Source organism: Erithacus rubecula (assembly GCF_903797595.1).
Source record: "Erithacus rubecula genome assembly, chromosome: 6".
Lineage (NCBI taxonomy): Eukaryota > Metazoa > Chordata > Aves > Passeriformes > Muscicapidae > Erithacus > Erithacus rubecula.
In genome coordinates, this window is record NC_136688.1 from 32608490 (window position 1) to 32625777 (window position 17288).

At 38.1% G+C, this 17288-nt stretch overlaps 1 protein-coding gene across 3 annotated transcripts in view; it reads right to left on the reverse strand.

Annotated features, from left to right (window-relative positions):
* The window catches only part of STXBP6 (syntaxin binding protein 6), an 88231-nt gene that overhangs the window by 67153 nt on the left and 3790 nt on the right, over positions 1–17288 (reverse strand). Inside the window, exons 2-3 of one of the 3 annotated variants that reach the window (XM_079308115.1) lie at positions 14682–14761; positions 14396–14524 (exon numbers count right to left, since the gene is read on the reverse strand). The exons of 1 other annotated variant lie outside the window; for it this stretch is intronic. The gene's annotated coding sequence lies outside the window, so the exon portion shown is untranslated. The remainder of the gene's footprint in view (positions 1–14395; positions 14525–14681; positions 14762–17288) is intronic. One more of the 3 variants, XM_079308114.1, reaches the window with a different exon arrangement.

Here is a 17288-nt window from a genome sequence, read left to right on the forward strand (position 1 = left end):
TTTTCAATGACTATTTCTCATCTCCTAGTTCCATGATACTGCTTTTCAAGTAATCTACAATTTAAAATCTGATTTTCTTTGAAACATTTCTGGACCATTTTTAGTCAGTCAACTCACTGTTTTTCCCTCAACGATGTTATTTACCCATATGTAAATTTAGGCCAAAACTGAATTGGCAAGAACATACTGCTCCTCACCACTCCTGACATTCTTAATTCTCTTTCATTACATTAAGATTGTTAACTTTTACTAGGATAGAAAGTTTTGTCCAAGTCCTTTCAATGCTTTTATTGGAGAATAAAAGGAAACTGCTCTCCTGGAAGACAGTTCCCAGTATCATAAAGGCATAAAAGTGGGTGGCCATATGCAAGTTTAAAAGGAGGGTAAATTTTCCTAACTTCACAATATTTTTATTTCTTTTTCTGGAAAGCAGAGTGAAAACCCCTAAGTCTTCTGGTGATCTCACTGTACTGGGACCTGCACAATTCCCAAACCCATGACTCATTGCGACCCAGCAAAAAAACTTCTGGAGAGACAGATGTTTTGTTTATGAATTAATTCTTTCACTACGTCCTGCTCATAATAAAAAATGATCAGGCTTTACTTTGTATGCAGAAGACAAAGCATGGCAGTCATATTCCTGCATTCCTCTTCTCTAAAGGGCCATCTCCAGATGGCCACAGGTCCCACCAAGCCAGTCCCAGGTGCCATCCCTAAGCCCTGTGTGAGCACTGTTCAGCTCAGCAGGCTGATACCCCAGCCTGGCTTCACCTCATCCCCAGGGAGCAGCCCCATGCCCCAGGCTGAGCCCTCACCCTCCTGGAGCCACAGCCACAGGGAGATTCCAGCTCACAGGGCACCTGGGCAGGTTAAACGACGTGAGAAACAAAGGATCAACAGAAAGCCAGCAGCAGCTGTTTGCACAAGGAACACCAGCAACAGCCTGAGCAAATGCACCAGGCAGCAAACAGGATCCAAAGGCTCTGCTTACTCAACTGCCTTCTGCACTTATCCCAAGCTTCATAAGGACAGGGAAAGGCAAAACAAAGGAATCAAGCAAGCAAAACTGATTTTTACTTGCTTTTAGAAGGTTTTAAGTAATGGATGGCAGATCTTGAAAGAAACTACTGCAGAGGGTACCAGCAAAGGACAGGCAAAGGGGTGAGAGTAGAGAAGCACAAGGAAGGAAAGTCAGAACACCTAATCATTGCTTGCACAGAGTAATTCAGCAGCAGTAGCCAGCTGGAGCCATTTCTTCTTCAAATAAAAGGTAATTATGCAAGAGACTGCCCAGCTCAGCAGTGGGAAAGGAGACAGCATGCATCTGAAAAGCTATACCACTGAATCTAAAACTTTCTGCTTATATGTGGCTAGCAAGGGCAGCAAGGACTTCAAAACTGCAGGTGGAGATCTTCAGAGGGAGGGCTACAAAACTTCTGCAGAGTGACAGCAGCAGCCTGATTTGACAATGACCTAGAAAGGCTGTAGCATCTCCCTGAGTCTGCACCCCTCCTGGAGGCAAGCACAGAGTCAAAGTGACTAATGGCATTTTGGAAACACCAGCACCACAAGAACATACCTAGCCCTGCTGACAAATTCTGAGCTGAGACTTAGTAGAACACAAAAATGAGACAAGCAATTCTAGTCTAATAAGAGCACATTAAAAATTGCTTCAGTGACACTGGCAAGAAAGCCAAATTTGATAGGAGGCAAAGGAGCTGCCAAGCCTTGCCAGTTCTTCCACTCTAAGTCAAGATAACAAGACAACCACTTCTACAACAGTCTAAGTAGAGAGCCAAACACATCATATATGTGTCAATAAAAATTCCCGGTTGTTCAAATACAACAGTTTATGAATAATAGAAATAAATTGTCAGACTATAACTCATCAACATTTATCAACATCCTGGGAGCATAACCCCATTCTGGTAAGATAATAAATAGAGCAGGCCAAAAAGGAGAATTATGCACAAAATGGTCTTGCTCACAGTTAAGAATGGTTCCTGTTCCATATGGGACACCAGTAAGCAGTCATCTGAATTTCAGGGAGACTCTAGTCTGTAAACTTGAAATTAAAACAAAAAATTAATCCTTGAACCTCTAAGCATGTTTAAACCGAAAGAAAAGAAGTTCAAATAGTTAACATTGCTATTGAGTACACCTAACAATAGAATTAAAACTGAAAAACAGATTTTTGAGCAATTTGTGCAGTGCTTCAGAAAAAGTTAAAGAGTTTCACAGATACTAGAACATATAACTAACCAGACATTAGGCTACAAGCTTCAATACTTTGATTCTACCTTTCAAAATGCTGGGTATATAAAAAATAAGATTGCAACTTTTCCCCAAAGAGTTATTAAAAATTTTGAGGTAGTATTTCAAAATAAACTTTGCTGAATTTGAAAGGCTCCATTATTTTCCACAGGTTTTCTCCCCATTTGGTCAGTGAATATATAAAATTATAAGCACAACTGCCCATTATAAGCAACCACTCTTACACCAACTTTTAGATAAAACAGATTCTTTTCAGTTTTCTCTGTTGCATAAGGAGGCAACATTTTGAAATTCAAAGCAGAAAATATCAATAAACCCTAAATAAACTGGTACCAAGGACAGGCAAAATTTCAGTTAAGACTAACTCAGAGCAGAACACCAAAAACAATGGATCAACTTATTTCTGGTGACAGGAGAATGAGGAAGTTTTTGTTCAGAAAGAAGTTTGACTCTACTGAAACTCCAAAAATAGATTTTGAAAGCATTTCGAAAGATCCAGTCCCTACTGGGGGTAGCTCAAACACACACTATTTACTGCTGATATTTCTCTAAGCAGGTAACACCAACTCAAGGTAACCTCCTTCTAAAGGCATTTTTTCGCCTCAGGACATGAAATCAGGAAATGTCATTGCTACATCTGTCTAAACCAAAGGAAACCCATTTTAAGCATACAAGCTATAAATAAATATTTAATTAAATAAATAAACAAATAAAGTGAATAAGCAATTGCTTGGCTTGTTTTAATATCATTTAGTGTAACTTACTACTAATGTAATTTATGCAATTTATACCTCAGCTACCTCTGCATAATACTCCAAACTCAGAAACACTGCCAAAGTGCATAAATGCTTTAAAAAGTAGTAATGAAACTAATAATCTGACATTTCAAAATCAGAAACCATTGTCCCTGTCTTGATGTATAAAATTAGTTTGAACAGCATTAGAAGAAATTAAATCTTAAAAATTCAGATTAAATCTTTAAAAAATCAAACTTAAAACTGAAAAAAGAGCTTTCTATTTAGCACATGATAATCCTGTCATTTAGCATCTGACAGATCAAATATCTGTCCATGCAAAGGATGAGCACTTAGTTGCACATTTTGGTTGCAGAATATGCAGCTCATGTGTGACAGAGGGACACGTCCTGTTTGGGCCACGCTTAATTACATGGCTCCACCAAGCATTCCTCTGCCACTTGAGCATTCCTTCCTACACACCAGGTTCATGCCTGTGCTGGTGACACATGAGCATGAGGCAACTGCAGGGCTTATGCACAGGATGCAGGTATGCAACAGACTCATGAGTCACACACACATCCATGCTGGGATAGCTCAGCACTTTTCCAGCAAACCACAGATAGTACAATAGGAAAAGGATAAATAGTGATCCTGACAAATTTTTTAAGATGGACTCCTTGCCAGCTGCTGAAGAGATCCCACAGACCTGTTAAAAGCACTGCAAGGGGATTGATATAATCTACAATGAATCCGAAAAATTCATATCTATTTAAAAGTGGATTTGAAAACTCACTTATACTCAAGTCATTCTCACTCAATTAAAAAGCCAATGACAGCCATCAAGCATTCCCAAAGGAGAAGGAAACCAGAAACAGAGCATATTCATAAAAAGAGTAAGGGGAAGCTATAAATGAAACCAGTCAAGCATCCAGTGACAGCTGAAATCAAATGAAAAACCTAAGATTCCAACTCCTATTGAATTTTCCCTTACAGTTATTAATTTTTTCAAACACAAATTACAATTCTTTAGACAGAAAGTTTAATTGCTTGCTTTGTATAATGCAAGTTCCAGACAGAAACAGACAGTTTTCTTTCTTTTCCAAAACTAGGCTTTGACTGAACAGAATTTCTGGGATGATGAAACATTCTTACTAAGCACTGCCAAAAGAAAAATTCCATGCAACTTCCTTTCTGTTTCCTTTGAATTACTGCATGTGTGAATTAGTTACCTTGAAGAACAGCAAATTACATTAATTACAAGGCATCCTTAAACAGTACAAAAAAGCAAGGTGCCAATTGCCACCTTCTAGCACAATCATACAAAACAGAGGCTATCATGAGCAGAGAGCACAGCTCTTCCTTCAAGCTGAAGCAGAAAAAGATATTATCAACCTCACTGATGAACAGTTAGATTTTAGGTGGTCTAAAAATACAAAATGCTCCAAAATACAAAATTAAAAAAAAAAAAAAAAGAAACAAAAACCACCACAATTGAATGGCAATCCTAAAGTAATGAATGGTAATGTGCCAAGTACATAAACAGATGCAAACTGAAAGCATACTGAAATAAAACACTCACATTTATAAATTCATAAATTGTATCCTGCTGTCCCATATAAGGTTCCCTCTTTCCATTTTATTTCTGTTATACTGTAATAGAGGGTTTAACATGGGTTTATCTCCAGTACACCCACTCAACTGTACCAACGAGAAAAAAAAAAAAGGAAAAAAGAAAGAAGCAAAGCCATATGCAAAGGTTAGATTTCCAAATCATTCTCACCTGAGTACAGGGACTTTATAGGGGAAGATTCCCTTTCTCTTCCTGCTCCACTTCAAAATTACCCTTCTTTGATTACCTTCATAAACTTGCTTTGCTAAATTAGAAATATCTACCAACATTGCTGTGCCTACAGGTGGAAAATGGTAGGCAAAAGAACCTTCTTCAGTCACTCTGAATCTTGAAAATGGAAAATAATGCAGAAAAGAGTATCCAGAAGAGCATCCATTTCTGCTTCTGGAAAATTATGTACAGTATCTGCACTACCAGAGAAGTCTAGAATTTAGAACAGCTCATAGAAATAATATGTATTAGGCAGCCACCACTGGCATTAGACAAGTTTCAGTGTGACCTTAATGTTCTTCATTTAAAGGCCAAACCACTAAACAGGATTGATGCCAATTGACGTGTGGACTAAAAGAAACTGCTTGCAATGAAGCATTTGGTTGACTTAAGAGATGGCATTTTGAGAGAGCCATTTTCTGGCAGTCTCACAATTGCACACATTAACACAAGATCTCAGAAATCATATTCTAAAAGAGGAACTGCCACCTCCACCTTAAAAAGCAAAAAAAAAAAAAAACCAACAAAATCATCCCAATTAACTTTATCAATATAGTCATAATTCTAGTGTCTGGCAGTAACTGTCTGTCTCTTACTGCAATGCTTCCTCTCATTATACAGTTTAAGAAAAAAAGGTTCATCTCTAAGCTAAATCAGCCCAAATATCCTTTAAAACCATTATGACAATGCAGGCACAAAATTATTTTTTCACTACAGTACTACATTCTCTTCAACACCTCTCTTTCAACTCCATCAGGCTGTAACTCCTGTCCTGTGCTTACTGTTTTGATACACTTTTGAGGAACGTCTTGAGCAATTCAAATCTGCAACCTTCATACCACAACATGAATACACAGAAGCAATAATGAACTTAGCTGGTTACAGGAGATGAAATAATTTCCCAATTTATGGATCTCCAGAATGTATCTTTTTGGGGGGAGAGGAGTGAACAGTTCTATGCAGGTGATAGAGAAGAAAAGGAATTGGGGGCAAAGTGTTGGATCTGAATGCCATAACTGTGGAATATCACCAGCTCCAATCCACAGAGGTCTGCTTTGATTGGCTTTGTGGGTGTTTTCCTGTTACCAAGGAAGATGTAAAATTATATACTACCACTTTTTACATAAACTTTGTTTCAGTACGTGCTTAACTACTTTGTGCCTGATTGTTGAGCCTGTGTCCTCTAGTTCATACATACTGGCAGATTACATTTTGGAGTATTTCAGTTTTGTTTGAAGAACAATGTTTTGATGAAAGAGAGATCTGTAACAGTTTTACAGCTTTAATAAAATGCCCTCATTATTACTCAACAACACTGATCACAATGATCTCATTTTTCTTACCTTTATTTAAGGAGAGGCAGAAACTTACAACACTGCAATCACATAGTGATTGAAATTGGTGGTACAATCACAATAGAATTTCAAAAGGTGAATAGAAGGATGTAGGTGAAAGGGAGAACAACATGCACAACTTGTTTCAAGTAACCCAAGTTTCATGATCAAATGTGGCTCTATGTATTTCAGAGCTTTTAAATCCACTCTGAACAGTTTACTTGAAAGTAACATTCTGACTATTTCTGCTGTAACTGACAATGAAAGAAGATGAATTTCATCTTCCCTTCAAGCCCAGGTAATCTTTTTTTGATTTACAATTTGTCAACACCCCAAAGATATAAGGGTAGTCTTCAGCCCTATTCCCAGGCTGTACTATTGGTGGGACAGAAAACTACAGGACTTTTTCATACAATGCTCTCTGGAGCTCTCCCAAGAAGGTTACCTCATTCTCTCTCCACTTGTGCTGCAAAGATGATGCTGACTAGGGTTCACACACTGAAAGAACTAGGTCCTTCAAACATCACCAGGTTTTCTCTGCCTTCTGTTAGGAGAACTCTCCCTTCCCAGGATCCTATCTCCCAGCAGTCAGGCTAGTACAGCTGTATTCACACTGAGGAGATGTGTTTTCAATGTACCAGTACATTTGGTGACTTTTAAGTTTACTTTAAGACCTGTCAGGTTTCCTAAAATAATGTACAAATGTTTGCTGAGCATTCAGATGTGCACAGTATTCCTTCTAGCTTTTGCAGATATGTTAACTGCTTCAAGGAATCTAACACCCAGTAAGCCCAAGGTGCAACCATCTGGGGAAGGCTAAAATGGAAACTCAAATTGCTACTCACCTTATCACCAAAAGTTCCTGCTCTTCTACAATCAAAGCAGATAGCCTTGTTAAATAAACTATGCAAATTAGATTCAAGATCAAATACAAATGTTTACTGTCCTTTATTTGTCTTTTCTGCTATACAACAGACTATTTACTGCTCTGATTCCTTTCCACAGCAACAATAAGAACAATTCAGATCTAGTATTTCCTTGTACACAGTTGTCTTCAGCAGAAACACAATCTCCTCCTCTATTCATTCCTGAAAGGAGTCAAAAAGTGGCTTTACTCAGGGGGTATAAGCCCTGTTACAATAAGTGGAAAGGCTAAAGAAAGCAAAAATTTAAAGCAATTTTGCATCAGCTAGAATTTTGTTCTAGAACTGTTAGAATCTTATCCAGATTATTGTTATTAATACACTTTTGTGATCTGTACTCTTTGCTGCAATGTGCATGGCATTCTACATCTTGTTAAATATAAAGGTTTTGTACATTTTTGCTGATAGCTTAGCACTTTTCTTTGAAATCTTCTCCTTTCAATATTAAGCTTTCACACTAGTCATTATGTAGCCTCAGTGGGCAACCTGCTGCAAGCACAGACTTTTTAACTACTCATACCTGTGTGAAATTTGATGAAGGGGTGGAACAGAAGAAAAAAGAAAGGCAATCCAAGTATACAACACCAGAACAATAAGAAAAACATAAGAAAGAAGAAAATGAGAAAAGGAAGGGAATACTTATTATTTTTGTATGAAAACAAATGTGCAACAGTGACAGGACAGATTTAAAAGAAAGAAGAAATGTCTTCCTCCAAGAAGAAGAAAATCAGTGTCACACATTCAACAGAGACCCAGAATCCTATGAGGTACACAAGTATCTTCAAAGTTAATGATGGTCTGTGCTCATTATGTTCAACAACTGGAGAAATCCCTGAGAGACATCTTCAGGACAGGTAGTTAAAGCCCCACAGGTAATGACTTATATTTAACAACTCTTTCAGCAACTCTCCCATTATGCAAGGATTCAGCCATGCATTTTATCACAGGTGTTATCACTAATAAAATACCTTAAACAGAGTATAAACAAAAGACAAAAGTAAAAAAAAAATCCAAACAAAAAATTTCCCATACCCCACAGAGATAAGGCAGACCCATTTGATTTTGCACACATTCATTTTGCAAATAACATTTTCATCCTCAGCCAGTGAGTATCAGCAATCACATTACCATCACAACAGTTTCTCAGGGTTGAATACGGTAAGTTTCAGTCTTTAAACAAAACAAAATAGCCCACCCACAAACTCAAAGTTCTGAATCCCAGCCTTGGTAGATATAAGAAATACTAAAAAGTTGTTTGGGGTTTTTTAGTAATGAGTTTAAATACAATGCAGATGTAGAGTATGCATTTCAGGGGAGATGTTGAATTAGAATATAAACTAACAGCCTTTATTGGGCCTGCCAAGTACAGCAAGGCCACCCATGAAACACAGTGCATACAGACAGGCAGGCAAGTTTCAAAAAAAAGATACAATATCCTTAGTAGGGTCTTAGTGCACCCTTAATGGAATCTACATGTGCTTTCTCCTGCTCATTCATGGCTGAATTTAGTCTTCCACAAACTCATATGCTTTCGAGGGTTCAATAGAACTAATCACCTTTTAAAAAGAGGGATATTATCAGGATTGCAGCAATCAAAAATTTTTACTATTCCTGTCTAGATGTTAGAATGTTTTCAAAGATGAAAAGAGGAGTAAACTACATTTTTAAAGTTAATATCCCAAAATATTTAGGGCAGGGGGAAAAGGAGGGAAGGGGAAGCTTAGAGTTTTGGTTTTTTCTTCAAAAAAGGATTTGCATTACTTCATTTGCTGAAAAAAAGAAAGAAGCATTTCATTTGCAAAGGACACGTGTTATGGACTACAAGATCTATTAGTATTTGAGAACCTTCTGTCTCTCCAAGAAAATTTCACACAGAGAGGTTTGCAAGGACAGGCAACTCTATAAAAATCAGCATCTATAATAGAGCCAGGAGTGCAGGCATACAGCACATGGTACAAATATTCAAATACTGTTCTTACAACTTCTTAGAAGGCTTTCATCTAGCTTTTACAAGGATACTAATTTCTCAAAAGCTACATCATTAAAAGAGCTTCTAAATCCTCATGAGAGAGAAAGATTCTGAAATTAAGAAAGAGAGAGTTAAGTGCATTCTGTGCTTTTAGCAACTATGCCTTCTGATGTTTCTTTCTTCAAGGAGCAATCTTTTGTATGGCCATCTGCACATCAAGTAAAGAAAGCAAGAGATGTTTTCCCAAATAAAGATATCACAAAACTGTGGTATAGCCCTAATAGCCAGATGCAGACTTGGAATTCTTTGCAACTCATTAGTTTTAGCTGCTCGCTCAGCTTGGCAGTTCTAGCATCATTTATACTTGAGAGACTATTTTATTACTGCAGGAAATAACTATTTCATAGGACCCCACCCCAAGAGAACTTAAAGATTCCATCTGGAATAAAGTAAGGATCTACTGCTAATAAACCCTCCAAAAATCTTTCTGCCTCAGATGTCCATTCAGGCCAAAGACCAAAACAAAAAAACAAAACAAAGCAAAAAATAAAAACCAAAAAACCCCAAAACACTGTGGTTATGAAGAAATGCAAATTTACCTTTTAAAAAGCAAAGATCTCAGGTATACATAAATATGTAACTAACTTACAAATTACATATACTAAAGATAACTTTTAGCCAATAATTTTAAAGAAATACAATAGAAAATTCTAAGTACAATAGAGATATGACCTGTACTTAAGGTGCTCAGACATTTTAGAACAATGAAAAATGCCAACCAGAAGTGGAAGCAGCCCTTCAGTGTCCTGCACCTTACAATACAGATAATCCTACACTGAAATCCATTGCTCCATTCAATGAAAGATTAAAAGATAACAGATGCATTGCTCTAGCCTTTGAATGTACATTACTCAAATTTTAAGCTTAATTAAATACAGAATACTCTACATAAAATAAAGTATATTAGACTTGTCAGCACCATACTGAGGCAAATGGCCACCCACCACTTCAAATTTGTCTTTTTCTTTTCAGTGACCCTTTAGCACTGGCAAAGCATTGGCTTCTTTTGTTCAACTACAGAATAAGAAGCAACCATTTAATTAGAGATCTAAAATAATTCCAGGTCCTTCCTTATTTTATCGACATTTCTTCCAGATTTTCATTTTAAGATGTTCAGAAAAAAGTTATCCAGCTCTGCTAATTTAAAAGCTTTTATTCATAACAGCTATTATTTATTCAATGTGTGTGGGCTGGGTCATGTCCAGCCTCTCCTCCAGCAGCACCCCCAAGTCCTTCTGGGCAGGGCTGCTCTGATCTGTCCATCCCCAGCCTGGGCTGACACCAGGGGTTGTCCCAGCCAGGTACAGCACCAGCACTCAGTCTTGTTAAAACTCATGAGATTCCCACAGGCACAATTCTTGAGCTTGTCCAGGTCCCTCTGGATGGCATCCCATCTTTCAAGTGTCTCAACCTCACCACTCAGCTTGGTGTTACCTGCAAACTTGCTGAGGGTACACTCAATCCCTCTATGTCAATAATGAAGATAATAAATAACACAGTTTACAGATCCCTAAGGGACACCACTTGTCACTGATGTCCCTCAGCTACTGACCTACCCTCTGGATGTCTCCATCCAACCAATTTCTAACCCATCTAAAAGTCCACCCAGCAAATACTTCTCTCTACAATTTAAAGAGAAGGATGTTGGGGACGACCATGTCAAAGGTCCAGATAAATGACATCTGCAGCTTCCCTTGTCCACTGATGCAGTCACTCCAACATAGAAGGCAACTTGATCAGGCAGGACCTGCCCTGGGTGAAGTTGTGCTGGCTGTCTCAAATCACCTTCCTGTCCTCCATGTGCCCTAGCATGGCATCTATGAGGATCTGTTCCATGACCTTCCCAGGCACAGAGGTGAGGCTGACAAGTTGGTAGCTTCCAGGATCCTCCTTTCTATCCTTTTTCAAGATGGGCACAATGCTTCCCCTTTTCCAATCATCTGGGTCACATCTTACTCTTCCCAAAAGTTACCTTGTTTCTAAGATAAGCAAGAAAAGTATAATTATTTAAATGAGGAAATAAGAACACAAAGAAAGATGAGAACTCACCTGTCAATAGAGGAAATCAATCTCTAGTCAACATTTTTTGACCAAAGATTCCACAGTTAATGTTTAAACTGATGCATGACAGGGAAGTGCACAATTATTAAGTCCCTTTGGAAGTCCCTGGGGACTGCTAAAGGAGATTTCAAAGAGAACAGCCTCATGATTAAAAATCACATACAAGGATTGCTAAGATAAGAAATAGCGAAAAATGAGGAAGAAACACAAAATTATGAAGGCAGAAAACAAAGTGAGATTAGACAGAGCTGAGACCATGTTACTGGAATAATCCTGGTTCAAGGAACAGAGCTGAACCAGTGCTACTGGTTCATTAATCAGATAAATACCTCCCATAGCTCCCACACCTCAGAAGACAGCTCATTGCACCTCTCTGGGTTTCAGTGGTACTGAACTCTAATTTCCTCCAGTCCCAGACACGTTTCCAGGGGGACTGATGCACTTCCTGGGAGTCCTATAATATCTCTTTTCTATTTTCAGAAAATTTTATTCAGCATAACATACTACAATACATTATATCACAGTTTAGATTCCACTTCTCTGATCCTTTCTATGGCCTCCTCAGCACATCTCACTAAGTGAAATGAAAAGAATTTTCCTCTTACTGCAAGCTAAATTATGTACTTACCCCTTTATCAGAAAAGCAAGGTTCCCTTTAGTCATAACAGACATCAATAGTCAACCCCACCTCATACCACCCTTCTGAAAAGGGAAGAAGGAGAAATGTTTAAATGAAAAGGCAAAAATAAGTATGAGCATTAATGTCAAAGCTGGGAACATCCTGAAGTTCAGATAAGCTTGTGCTGTAAGAACATGAAATAAATCCACACAGTGGGGGGAACATAGAGAAAAATAACCTGGGATTTACTGCTTTGTCACCAGCAGGAAGTGAGAAAATGCTCATGGTCACCAAACCAGCTCCCTACGAAACACCCAGACACTGCACCTTCACAAGGGTTCCTTTTATTGCTCCACCTGTGAAAATTCATTTCCTTCTGTGCAGAGACAGGCACAGACTATGTGCAGGGTAAATGCACAAACTATGTCAGACAGGGGAAGACACAACAGATGCACAATGCAAGAGACAGAAAAACAGTCCATATACATCACTGACTGTTTTACTCCAGAAACCTAAGTAACAGGTTTGTTGTAAACTGGAAAGATGTTTGCTGTATACACTGGGCAAGATTCTCCACGGGATAAATTCACAAATTTTAATACCAAGAGGACTTGAAATGCACACTGAGTTGATTACAAGTTTCTTATTGAATTGCTTAAAAGATAAAAATAAAGATACAGGGCTGCACAAATGCATTCTTCAGCTTGATCACTGCTCAGAGAGAGCTGTAAGGAGCAACCAGAGTGGCAGCCGGGCTACTGACAAAGACAATCCATTCCTACACTTTCCACTGTAACCAAATGGAATACAAAAAACAAAAACCAAACTGCTTTTGAATGAATAACAAGCCTACTTTCACGCACAAAACCAGTCAGTATTCTGAAGTTAAGATTTGAAGACATCAGCTATTATTGTTAGAAACACACGACTAATCACGAGCTATGTCAGCTTCTTGACTGTATTCTGCTTCACAAGTTTCCATAGAGGACAAACATGAAATAAGCAAGAGTCTGATACTACTGGAGAATTCCCAGTTTTCTTTACCCAAACATCCAGAAAACCAAAGCAGCTCCCTAACAAACTAGTGGAGAGAACAGAAAGCAGAGTTGCGAACAAGGTCTTATCACCCCCTTAACTGGAATGCAGAGGCACTGTCATTGTACTCCAAGGACAAGAGGATCAAGCCTTGTCTCAGCCCAGACCTGCCCACTTTCACAAATAAGCAGTCATTTCTATAAGAATAAATGAGAGGTTTACACAGAAGTAACTAGGAATAGAATTGGACCCACAAGGCATCTGGAGCCATCATAAGCCCTTATACTCCCACTCCAAAACACTGCTGTATCTTTCACAATACAATCTTTACCAAAAGATAAAGAAGGGCAGTTTAATGCAGTGTTGTTTCACATGATATGACTAAATCTGTCTCGGCTGATAGAGAATATATTTGAAGATTTCTTCTTAGGAGGTTAAAATGCATAATGTTTACAGAAAAAACCATAAAATTAAAAATTACTGAAATCTAATATTTTTTAATTGCATACTTCTTGTCCCCTAAAATGAAACATCGTCTAGTAACCAAATAGAACCTGAAACTAATCTTTTATGTAATTCTTCTGAGGATCTGAAGGTGCCCTATACGTGGCTCCTATCTATTAAATTCCTTAATCGAGGTATAGGCACACTGGTTTCTTAATCCTTTGAAAGCTGTCACGTTAGCCTTTGGCCAGATAAGGCCTCTGAGTTAAAATAGCAGATTAGACACAAAGAATTTCCTTTTAAGACACTAAATGTCATATTTCAGATTCCATCAAATCACTAGAGTAAGTTAGAGGTCCTAGGTCCTTGCTTCCTCCTGAAAAATGTCACAGATAACAATTAGCTTACCTTCCCAAAGCTTTCTCAAGAGATACCCCCATGCAACTGATTTCCTGGGCTGGGGACAAGAACCATCCACAGTTCAGTAAGACCTTCCCAAACTGGGGCAGGCAGGGACAGTGGTGTGTCAAGATGTGCAAATGAGGTGTAACACATCTGACACAACCACCTTCAGCTAACACAGTCACAAAATTGTACTGCCTTACTCCCAACTCACATAAAAGATATTTCTGTTCATGCTTTTTAATATTGCTTACTGAAGTAATGTCATTACTATTTAGTGAAACACTACAGTGCTGTGATTCATGCCCCCAAGGCTTTCAACTCCTTCCACCGACTAGACAGGAAAGGTGGACACCTCAGGTCACAAGATAATCAGGTGCCTAAGAAGGCAGCGTTAACTCAAGAGTCAATGCAGAACTGACATAAAAGTTTTAAACCCAGACTGAATCACAAAAACAATCTGTGTCTAAGTGGAGGTTAATTAACAACTCTGCAAGGTACAACTGATCACCTATGGCAAATCCTTAATCTTGTATTTGGATATTTAAACAACAGATTATATACTGTAACTATATCTCAGCATCTAAGAAACACATTACCTAATCCTATAGTTACATACTAAAGGAATACCTGAAGGCTTACTAAATACATAGGAGATAAATATTAAAGCAACTCCATGGGACAAAACCTTGCCTACCTGCTCTGTTCAAGTCCTAGTGAAGTCAGCTACAGCCTTTAGTTCCCACAGGAGTTAAAGTAAATCCGAATCTTCAAAACAAACACTTCCATCATGAATTTCTGTACGTATGTTTCAGGCCCTGGTAAACTGAAAGTGATCCAAATACCTTAAATTAGAGCAAACTCAATTTGATGCTATAGTCAAACTAGTCAATTACCCAGAAAAAAAAACAAAAACAAACAAAAAAAACCCCATATAAATATTCAGTCTTGGTTACATTTTTCAAATACAGATCATACATTACCAACAATGTGGGAAGAAGCATCCAGCACTTCATATACTGTTGAATCATTCTTTGCTCCTCTGACAGTCACTTCTGAACAGCTGCAAATGCACACAGGCTACAGTAAAACTGATGTTTTAAATAAACAATTGACACATTAATTTTCTTAAGTTCTGAGTTTAACTACAATCAGTCAAAAATAATGCTTCTTCAAAGAACACATTGAAACTGTGTTTATACCAAAATTGAAATTCAGTACTGATTGAGACAAAAATTAATAGCTTGGGCACAATATAAGATGATTCTGAAAAAGTCGCCATTTAAGGCTCAAAAAAAAAATATAAGTTAGGAAAATTTCAGTTCCAGTAACCAAGAACTCCATTCCATCTGTGAATGTGCTTCTGACTTCACTCAGCTGTCTGCTTATGAAACAAAGTCTTCTTTGTTTGGTATCCCCTCATATAGTGAACCTCTATATTTATAAGCTGCAACTTCCTTTCTACATCTCCCAAAACAAATCACTGAACATCTCAGTTGGAATGGACCCACAAAGATCATGAAGTGAAACTCCTGGCCCTGCACAGACAGCCCCAAGAATCACACCATGGGCCTGAGAGAACAGCCCAAAAAAAGCTAAGCTTAACACAGCCCTTCCCCTAAAGAGAATGGCATAATAAAACTATAAAAAGGAACTACCAGAGGTCCCATCCAAGCTCAGCTCTTCTACAGTTCTGTGATCTTCTGAGGGTTTTTGTATTTTAAAGGCAGACTGCTTCCTTCAGGCAATCCCTTCAGCACAGAACTAGATTTTAATATGACAAAACTAATCTGTCCTTAAGACACTAAGGGCACCTGAATACTAGTTTTTTGTTAGTCTTTTCCTGACACCAGACACCTTTTTGTGTCTCTCTGAATCCTGTAGCTTTCATTCAATGAAAAGCATGGCAAAGGCCCAGGTGCAGAGCCCACCTGCAGTGGATGCCAACCAGGAAGGCAGAAGGAAATCCCTCTGCACTGAGCACAGAGCACATCTCTGAGCATCCACCCTTTCTCCATGCTGCCTTGAAAGCCAAAGGTCCCAGCAGAGTCCCACAGACTAACAGTGCTGTTAGGGGGGAGACTCGATTGTTAACCTACACTGAACAAATTGCCACTCCAAAAAACTATTTGCCATGTTTATATTAATGTCACAGAGGTGCTAAAAGGCCAGCTACTAACCTCTGGGCATGTCAGAGCACTTGGACACTTTATTGTACTGTCAGGAACCTGCCATGCCAGCTCAAGGAAATAAATTAATCAACAGGAACTTACTCTAACTGTGTAATTCCAATCTGTCAATAACTGATCATATTCTTTCCTTCTTTCTTTCCATATATGATTAACAATGTTGATCTGAGCATTGTGTTCCTTTAAATGAATACAGAAAGTTGGTAGGCTCAGATAATGGCCCATTAAAAGCAAACAATTCAAGAGGAAGCTCATGAACATCCTAGAATTTCTATTAATTACCAAGAGGGAGTTTTCAAAGTGTATACTGCATATGGCCAGTTGTTTGTTCTTCCCCTCCTCCTAAATACACTAACAAATGGAAAGGTAAAAACAAAATTAGATTACATTTCAATTTTGCACCTCAACAATCCTGAAAAACCTCTAAGTAAAGTTAAGGAATTTCTATTTTGGTTCTCCAAGCAAGTATTTGCAAGACACAGAAGAGTGTTTTCTAAAACAGCCTGCAAGCATAGCACAGAATGGCTTGTGAAAAGGAGACCCAAAACCAAAATGTATAAATAACAAACTTGTTGACCAGCACAGTTAGCAAGAAGAAATTATAAGCATTGATTTTTTGCAGAGGAACTGCAGGCAAGCACCAAATTTTACAGAAGTTACATTTCCAGTTTTATCTTAGGGTGATGCATCAAGAAAAAGGAATTGTTTCCACAGCAGCAGAATCTTAATAATTTACCCATGGCTCAGTTTAACTCAAGTAGGAGTATGTTAATTTCTTATATTGAAATCTAATCCAAAACAAGTTTATTATTTATTACTGTTACACATTTAACTGTACTGTTTTACGCATAGACAAGCTCAACCTACCCAGAAATCTGTTTTCCAGTCTCTCCATCCTAAGTGTTTCTTACAGGTACACGTAATCTTGGGATTCCCCCTATTATTATCAGATCTGTCTGTAATTACACAACCTGTTTTACACTACTTAGAAGCTTCACATATATAAAAAACGTGCAGTCTCTAGGAAGAGATAATGAAGTTAAAGTGTCTGAAGTTTAAAACCACACAAGATGGTAAAAGCAGAAGAAAAAACAAAATAAAAAATTCCTCGAGCTGGCACCATTCTCATTTGTAGCCACTGGTAAGAATTCTGCACCACTGAGCAACCTTGAACTCCTGCAATGCTCCTGTTTTATTAAGGAAATTAAAATGTTACAGAACAGAAATGTCTGGATTTTTTTCCCTTGGGGCTGCTGGCAGTAGATTACCACTGTTATCTACATGTAAAAGTCTGAAACTGAAAACACACAGATATAGAAACCTGGGTCTTCTGAGCATCAGAAATCCAAAACAAGTGCTTTCTTGTAAATAACACAGCTCATCCTTCCAGGAACATTACAG